Source organism: Arachis stenosperma, chromosome 1, assembly GCF_014773155.1.
Source record: "Arachis stenosperma cultivar V10309 chromosome 1, arast.V10309.gnm1.PFL2, whole genome shotgun sequence".
Classification (NCBI taxonomy): Eukaryota; Viridiplantae; Streptophyta; class Magnoliopsida; order Fabales; family Fabaceae; genus Arachis; species Arachis stenosperma.
In genome coordinates, this window is record NC_080377.1 from 75,247,265 (window position 1) to 75,255,630 (window position 8,366).

At 41.5% G+C, this 8,366-nt stretch overlaps 1 non-coding gene across 1 annotated transcript; it reads left to right on the forward strand.

Moving 5' to 3' along the window:
* The first annotated feature begins 6,834 nt into the window (after positions 1 to 6,834).
* Positions 6,835 to 6,941, forward strand: LOC130951595 (small nucleolar RNA R71). The gene has a single exon (XR_009074033.1). It is a non-coding gene; the product is annotated as a small nucleolar RNA R71 (small nucleolar RNA).
* The last annotated feature ends 1,425 nt before the right edge of the window (positions 6,942 to 8,366 follow it).

Sequence of the window (8,366 nt, forward strand, 5' to 3'; positions counted from 1 at the left end):
AAGAGGACGAAAATCCTAGTGAGGAAGACCTCCTGGGACGTCCCTTAGGCAAGAAGGAATTTCCTATTAAGGATCCAAGAGAATCTGAGGCTCATATAGAGACCATAGAGATTCCAATAAATCTCCTTCTGCCATTCATGAGCTCTGAAGAATATTCTTCCTCTGAAGAAGATGAAGATGTAACTGGAGAGCAAATTGCTCAATATTTAGGAGCTATCATGAAGCTGAATGCCAAATTATTTGGTAATGAGACTTGGGAAGGTGAACCTCCCCTGCTCATTAGTGAACTAAATACATGGATTCAGAAAACTCTACCTCAAAAGAAACAAGATCCTGGCAAGTTCTTAATACCTTGTACCATAGGCACCATGACCTTTAACAAGGCCCTGTGTGACCTGGGGTCAGGAATAAATCTTATGCCACTCTCTCTAATGGAGAAACTAGGGATCATTGAGGTACAGCCTGCCTTATTCTCATTACAATTGGCAGATAAGTCAGTAAGACAACCTTATGGGTTAGTAGAGGACGTGCTAGTAAAGGTTAAAGGCATTTACATCCCTACTGATTTCATAATCTTAGACACTAGGAAGGAAGAGGATGAATGCATCATCCTTGGAAGACCTTTCCTAGCCACAGCAGAAGCTGTGATTGATGTCAAAAGAGGTGAATTAGTCCTTCAATTGAACGGGGACTACTGGTGCGCGAAATTGTGAACAATACTTTTCACAACTCTCATAATCCCCGGTAATGAACTTCAAAAACTTGGTATCTCAATTCCATGGCATTACACAACTTCGCACAACTAACCAGCAAGTGCACTGGGTCGTCCAAGTAATAAACCTTACGCGAGTAAGGGTCGATCCCACGGAGATTGTTGGTATGAAGCAAGCTATGGTCACCTTGTAAATCTTAGTCAGGCAGACTCAAATGGGTATAGTGATATACGAATAAAGCATAAAGATAAAGATAGAGATACTTATGTATATCATTGGTGAGAGCTTCAGACAAGCGAATGAAGATGCCTTCCCTTCCGTCTCTCTGCTTTCCTACAGTCTTCATCCAATCCTTCTTACTCCTTTCCATGGCAAGCTTATGCAAGGGTTTCACCGTTATCAGTGGCTACCTCCCATCCTCTCATTGGAAATGTTCAACGCACCCTGTCACGGCACGGCTATCCATCTGTCGGTTCTCAATCAGGCCGAAATAGAATCCAGTGATTCTTTTGCGTCAGTCACTAACGCCCCGCCTTCAGGAGTTTGAAGCACGTCACAGTCATTCAATCATTGAATCCTACTCAGAATACCACAGACAAGGTTAGACCTTCCGGATTCTCTTGAATGCCGCCATCAGTTCTCGCCTATACCACGAAGACTCTGATCTCACGGAATGGTTGGCTCGTTTGTCAGGCGAGCACTCGGTTGTCAGGCGATCAACCATGCATCGTGTTATCAGGAATCCAAGAGATATTCACTAGAGCTTTGATTGCTTGTAGAACAAGAGTGGTTGTCAGTCACCTTGTTCATGAGTGAGAATGATGATGAGTGTCACGGATCATCACATTCATCAAGTTGAAGAACAAGTGATATCTTGGACAAAGAACAAGCGGAATTGAATAGAAGAACAATAGTAATTGCATTAATACTCGAGGTACAGCAGAGCTCCACACCTTAATCTATGGTGTGTAGAAACTCCACCGTTGAAAATACATAAGAACAAGGTCTAGGCATGGCCGAATGGCCAGCCTCCCAAAGTGAGTTCAATCACAAAAACATGATCAAAAGCTCTCTAATACAATAGTAAAAGGTCCTACTTATAGAAAACTAGTAGCCTAGGGTGTACAGAGATGAGTAAATGACATAAAAATCCACTTCCGGGCCCACTTGGTGTGTGCTTGGGCTGAGCAAATGAAGCATTTTCGTGTAGAGACTCTCCTTGGAGTTAAACGCCAGCTTTTATGCCAGTTTGGGCGTTTAACTCCCATTTAGGTGCCAGTTCCGGCGTTTAACGCTGGAATTTCTGAGGGTGACTTTGAACGCCGGTTTGGGCCATCAAATCTTGGGCAAAGTATGGACTATCATATATTGCTGGAAAGCCCAGGATGTCTACTTTCCAACGCCGTTGAGAGCGCGCCAATTGGGCTTCTGTAACTCCAGAAAATCCACTTCGAGTGCAGGGAGGTCAGAATCCAACAGCATCTGCAGTCCTTTTGAGTCTCTGGATCAGATTTTTTGCTCAGATCCCTCAATTTCAGCCAGAAAATACCTGAAATCACAAAAAAACACACAAACTCATAGTAAAGTCCAGAAAAGTGAATTTTAACTAAAAACTAATAAAAATAAACTAAGAACTCAACTAAAACTACTAAAAACATACTAAAAACAATGCCAAAAAGTGTACAAATTATCCGCTCATCACAACACCAAACTTAAATTGTTGCTTGTCCCCAAGCAACTGAAGATCAAATAGGATAAAAAGAAGAGAATATGCAATGAACTCCAAAAACATCTATGAAGATCAGTATTAATTAGATGAGCGGGGCTTTTAACTTTTTGCCTCTGAATAGTTTTGGCATCTCACTCTATCCTTTGGAATTCAGAATGATTGGCTTCTTTAGGAACTCAGAATCCAGATAGTGTTATTGATTCTCCTAGTTAAGTATGATGATTCTTGAACACAGCTACTTATTGAGTCTTGGCCGTGGCCCAAAGCACTCTGTCTTCCAGTATTACCACCGGATACATACATGCCACAGACACATAATTGGGTGAACCTTTTTAGATTGTGACTCAGCTTTGCTAGAGTCCCCAATTAGAGGTGTCCAGGGTTCTTAAGCACACTCTTTTTGCTTTGGATCACAACTTTATTCTTTCTTTTTCTCCCTTTTTTTTTTCGTCCCCCTTTTTTTTTCTTTTTTTTGTATTCACTGCTTTTTCTTGCTTCAAGAATCATTTTTATGATTTTTCAGATCCTCAGTAACATGTCTCCTTTTTCATCATTCTTTCAAGAGCCAACATTCATGAACCACAAATTCAAAAGACATATGCACTGTTTAAGCATACATTCAGAAGACAAAAGTGTTGCCACCACTTCAAAATAATTAAACTGTTATAAAATTCAGAATTCATGCAATTCTTTTCTTTTTCAATTAAGAACAATTCTTAAGAAAGGTGATGGATTCATAGGACATTCATAACTTTAAGGCATAGACACTAAGACACTAATGATCATAAGACACAAACATAGATAAACATAAAGCACAATTTTCAAAAAACAAGAAAACAAAGAACAAGGAGATTAAAGAACGGGTCCACCTTAGTGATGGCGGCTTGTTCTTCCTCTTGAAGATCCTATGGAGTGCTTGAGCTCCTCAATGTCTCTTCCTTGTCTTTGTTGCTCCTCTCTCATGATCCTTTGATCTTCTCTAATTTCATGGAGGATGATGGAGTGTTCTTGATGCTCCACCCTTAGTTGTCCCATGTTGGAACTCAATTCTCCTAGGGAGGTGTTTACTTGCTCCCAATAGTTTTGTGGAGGAAAGTGCATCCCTTGAGGTATCTCAGGGATCTCATGATGAGAGGGGTCTCTTGTTTGCTCCATCCTTTTCTTGGGCTATAACCCCATGAACTTCCACTTCTTCTCCAATCATGATGCTATGAATCATGATGGCCCGGTCTAGAGTAACTTCGAACCGGTTGCTAGTGGGAATGATTGAGCGTTGAATGAACTCCAACCATCCTCTAGCCATGGGCTTGAGGTCATGCCTTCTCAATTGAACCGGCTTGCCTCTTGAATCTCTCTTCCATTGTGCGCCCTCTTCACATATAACTGTGAGGACTTGGTCCAACCTTTGATCAAAGTTGACCCTTCTAGTGTAAGGATGTGCATCTCCTTGCATCATGGGCAAGTTGAATGCTAACCTTACATTTTCCGGACTAAAATCCAAGTATTTCCCCCGAACCATATTAAGATAATTCTTTGGATTCGGGTTCACACTTTGATCATGGTTCTTGGTGATCCATGCATTGGCTTAGAACTCTTGAACCATCAAGATTCTGACTTATTGAATGGGGTTGGTAAGCACTTCCCAACCTCTTCTTCGGATCTCATGGCGGATCTCCGGATATTCACCCCTTTTGAGTGAAAAGGGGACCTCGGGGATCACCTTCTTCAAGGCCACAACTTCATAGAAGTGGTCTTGATGCACCCTTGAGATGAATCTATCCATCTTCCATGACTCGGAGGTGGAAGCTTTTGCCTTCCCTTTCCTCTTTCTAGAGGTTTCTCCGGCCTTGGATGCCATAAATGGTTATGGAAAACGAAAAAGCAACGCTTTTACCACACTAAACTTAAAAGGTTTGCTCGTCCTCGAGCAAAAGAAGAAAGAAGAGAGTAGAAGAAGAAGAAATGAGGGAGAATGGGATGGCTTTGTATTCGGCCAAAGAAGGGGAGAAGTGGTGTTTAGGTTGTGTGAAAATGAAGGAGTGAAGAAGGGTATTTATAGGAGAGAGGGGAGATGGAGTTCGGCCATTATGGGTGGGTTTGGGAGGGAAAGTGGTTTGAATTTGAAGGGTGAGGTTGGTGGGGTTTGTGAAGGATGGATGTGAGTGGTGAAGAGAAAGATGGGATTTGATAGGTGAAGGGTTTTTGGGGAAGAGGTATTGAGGTGATTGGTGAATGGGGGAAGAAGAGAGGGTGGTGGTGGGGTTGGTGGGGGTCCTGTGGGTCCACAGATCCTATGGTGTCAAGGAAAAGTCATCCCTGCACCAAATGTTGCTCAAAATCACGTTTTGAGTCATTTCTGGCGTTAAACGCCGGGCTGGTGCCCATTCCTGGCGTTTAACGCCAGGTTCTTGCCCTTTTCTGGCGTTTAACGCCAGTCTGGTGCCCCTTTCTGGCGTTAAACGCCCAGAATGGTGCCAGACTGGGCGTTAAACGCCCAACCGCTAGCCTCACTGGCGTTTAAACGCCAGTGGTTCTTCCTCCAGGGTGTGCTGTTTTTCTTCCTGTTTTTCATTTTGTTTTGCTTTTTCAATGGATTTTGTGACTTCTTATGATCATCAACCTACAAAAAACATAAAATACAAAAGGAAATAGATAAATATAATCATTGGGTTGCCTCCCAACAAGCGCTTCTTTAATGTCAGTAGCTTGACAGAGGGCTCTCATGGAGCCTCACAGATACACAGAGCAATGTGGGAACCTCCCAACACCAAACTTAGGGTTGAATGTGGGGGTTCAACACCAAACTTAGAGTTTGGTTGTGGCCTCCCAACACCAAACTTAGAGTTTGACTGTGGGGCTCTGTTTGTCTCTGATTTGAGAGAAGCTCTTCATGCTTCTTCTCCATGGTGACAGAGCGATATCCTTGAGCCTTAAACACCAAGGATTTTCATTCACTTGAATGATCAGTTCACCTCTATCAACATCAATCACAGCCTTGCTGTGGCTAGGAAGGGTCTGCCAAGGATGATGGATTCATCCATGCACTTCCCAGTCTCTAGGACTATGAATCAGTAGGGATGTAATGGTCTTCAACTTTTACCAAAACATTCTCTACAAGTCCATGAGCTTGTTTTCTTGAGTTGTCTGCCATCTCCAATGAGATTCTTGCAGCTTGTACCTCAAAAAATCCCTAGCTTCTCCATTACAGAGAGAGGCATGAGGTTCACACTTGACCCTAAGTCACACAGGGCCTTCTTGAAGGTCATGGTGCCTATGGTACAAGGTATGGAAAACTTCCAGGATCTTGTCTCTTTTGAGGTAATTTCTGCCTAGACAAGTCATCCAGTTCTTTGGTGAGCAAGGGAGGTCATCTTCCCAAGTCTCATTTCCAAATAACTTGTCATTTAGCTTCATGATTGCTCCAAGGTATTTAGCAACTTGCTCTTCAGTGACTACTCATCCTCTTCAGAGGAAGAATACTCATCAGAGCTCATGAAAGGCAGAAGTAAGTCCAATGGAATCTCTATGGTCTTATTTGAGCCTCAGATTCCCATGGTTCCTCATTGGGGAACTCAGAGGAGGTTGGTGCACGCCCATTGAGGTCTTCCTCAGTGGCATCCACCTCCTCTCTTTCCTCTCCATATTCGGCCATGGTTATGGCTTTGCACTCTCCTTTTGGATTTTCTTCTGTATACTTGGGAGAGTACTAGGAGGGAGTTCAGTAATTTTCTTGCTCAGCTGTCCACTTGTGCCTCCAAATTCCTAAGGAGGACCTTGTTTCAGTCATGAAACTTTGAGTGGTTTTGATTAGATCAGAGACCATGGTTGCTAAGTCAGAGGGGTTCTGCTTAGAATTCTCTGTCTGTTGCTGAGAAGATGATGGAAAAGGCTTGCCATTGCTAAACCTGTTTCTTCCACCATTATTGTTGTTGAAACCTTGTTGAGGTCTCTGTTGATCCTTCCATGAGAATTTGGATGATTTCTCCATGAAGAATTATAGGTGTTTTCATAGGGTTCTCCTAGGTAATTCACCTCTTCCATTGAAGGGTTCTCAGGAATAAGCTTCTTCCTCAGATGAAGCATCCTTAGTACTGCCAGGTGCATTTTGCATTCCAGACAGACTTGAGAAATCAAATTGACTTTTGAGTCAATATCTTATTCTGAGCCAGTATGGCATTCAGAGTATCAATCTCAAGAATCCTTCTCTGACTGTCCATTGTTCACAGGATTCCTTTCAGAAGTGTACATGAATTGGTTATTGCACCATCTCAATTAGTTCCTGAGCCTCTGTAGGCGTCTTCTTCAGATGAAGAGATCCTCCAGCAGAGCTATCCAAAGACATCTTGGATAGTTCAGAGACCATCATAGAAATACCTATGATCTCCATTCAGAAAGCATGTCTGAGGGACATTTTCTGATTAATTGTTGTATCTTTCCCAAGCTTCATAGAGGGATTCTCCATCCTTCTGTCTGAAGGTTTGGACTTCCACTCTAAGCTTACTCAATTTTGAGGTGGAAAGAACTTTGCCAAGAAGGCATTGACTAGCTTTTCCCATGAGTCCAGGCTTTCTTTAGGTTGTGAGTCCAACCATGTCCTAGCTCTGTCTCTTACAGCAAAAGGGAATAGCATAGTCTGTAGACCTCAGGGTCAACCCCATTAGTCTTGACTGTGTCACAGATTTGCAAGAACTCAGCTAAAAACTGATGAGGATCTTCCATTGGAAGTCCATGGAATTTTGCAATTCTGTTGCATTAGAGAAACTAATTGAGGCTTAAGCTCAAAGTTATTTGCTCCAATGGCAGGGATAGAGCTTCTCCCATAGAAGTTGGGAGTAGGTGCAGTAAAGTCACCCAGCACCTTCCTTGCATTGTTGGCATTATTGTTGTTTTTCGGCTGCCATGTGTTCTTCTCTTTGAAGAGTTCGGTCAGGTCCTCTAAAGAGAGTTGTGCTTTGGCTTCTCTTAGCTTTCTCTTCAAGGTCCTTTCAGGTTCAGGGTCAGCTTCAACAAGAATGCCTTTGTCTTTGCTCCTGCTCATATGAAAGAGAAGAGAACAAGAAGATGTGGAATCCTCTATGTCACAGTATAGAGATTCCTTTAGGTGTCAGAGGAAACGAAAATAGAAGAAGGAGGTAGAAGAACTCGAACTTGATTAGATAGAGTTCGAATTGCATTAAGAAGGAGTAGTACTCCATAAATAGAAGGATGTGGGAAGAAGGGAAGAGGATTTTCGAAAATTAAGTAGAAGATTTTGAAAACATTTTTGAAAAACATTACTTAATTTTCGAAAATGAAAGTGGGAGAGAAATAAAATGATTTTTGAAAAAGATTTTGAAATTAGAAATCAAAAGATTTGATTGAAAACCATTTGAAAAAGATGTGGTTAAGAAGATATGATTAGTTTTAAAAGGATGTGATTGAGAAGATATGATTGAAAAAACATTTAAAAAGATTTGATTTTGAAAATTAGAAACTTGGCTAACAAGAAAAGATATGATTCAAACATTAAACCTCTCTCAACAGAAAAGGCAACATACTTGAAATGTTGAATCAAATCATTAATTGGTAGCAAGTATCTTTAAAAATAAAAAAAATTGATTTTGAAAAAGATTTGATTGAAAAAAATTGATTTGAAAAAGATTTGATTTTGAAAAGATTTTGAAAACTTAAAAAAAAATTGATTTGAAAACAAAATCTTCCCCCTTTAGCATCCTGGCGTTAAACGCCAGAATGGCATTCATTCTGGCGTTAACGCCCAAAATGCACCCTTTTGGGCGTTAAACGCCCAACCAGGTACCCTGGCTGGCGTTTAAACGCCAGTCTGTCCTTCTTCACTGGGCGTTTTGAACGCCCAGCTTTTTCTGTATAATTCCTCTGCAGCATGTTCTGAATCTTCAATTCTTTGTATTATTGACTTGAAAAGA